Below are 866 nucleotides of genomic sequence, written 5' to 3' on the forward strand. Positions count from 1 at the left end.
TTTCAGACAGATCTTTCCCTCTAGTATTACTGATTTGAAGAACCAAGAAGCTCAGGAAACTGGTAGTACTCAGGCAGAAAAAAAGATCTAATGGTCCACGGGAAGTGTAGGAATATCTGCTGATCTGCTAGATTTACAGAAGTAAACTGTGCCTGCTGTGATGGAGTACAAAACATATTTGACTTTTTCTATGTATATATGCGAAGCAACTCTTGGTTGACCTCACAGATTTCAAGGACCTTGTCAGCTTATAATCTCTCATTTTATTTTTTATTTTTTACGCCTATGGCACCTGGTCTTCCTAGGTGGCCTCCCATCCAAGTACTAACCAGACCTGACCCTGCTTAACTTCTGAGATCCGACGAGATCGGGCTTGTTCAGGGTGACATGGACGTAGTCATATTTGACACTCTAAATCCCACTTACTCCCTAGACCAGTTCAATTATACTTTCCTGCTACCCTTTTTAATTGGCTATGAGACAGATGGGTCACATATTGCAGAAATTTATTTGGAGACCAGCATAAATGGTACTATCATAAACCAAGTGTTAATACTATATTTTGATTTTCACCTTGGTTGCCAGGAAACTCAGCTTCAAATTGTATGCTAGATTGTTTTAACATTTTAGAAAAATAGAGGTAGACAGGAGGTTAAAATATTTTGTTTCTCCTCATCTCTTTCCCTTTGTACTGCTTATATTCCTTGTAACATATTTTAGTTTAATTGTACCAAGAATTTACCAATTATAAGCCACCACAATATTTTTGTTGTCATTCCTGGCAGCTTTATTTTTATTTTATTCATCTTTATTGAAATAGACAATTAGTTGTTTAATTTTACATTGTACAATTTAATGATTTTTTC

At 35.7% G+C, this 866-nt stretch overlaps 1 pseudogene; it reads right to left on the minus strand.

Annotated features, from left to right (window-relative positions):
- Positions 1-280: 280 nt before the first annotated feature.
- On the minus strand, positions 281-399 carry LOC120604336 (uncharacterized; annotated as a pseudogene).
- Positions 400-866: the final 467 nt, after the last annotated feature.

The sequence above is a fragment of the Pteropus medius genome, unplaced genomic scaffold (genome assembly GCF_902729225.1).
Source record: "Pteropus medius unplaced genomic scaffold, Ma_sr-lr_union100, whole genome shotgun sequence".
NCBI classification, from domain to species: domain Eukaryota; kingdom Metazoa; phylum Chordata; class Mammalia; order Chiroptera; family Pteropodidae; genus Pteropus; species Pteropus medius.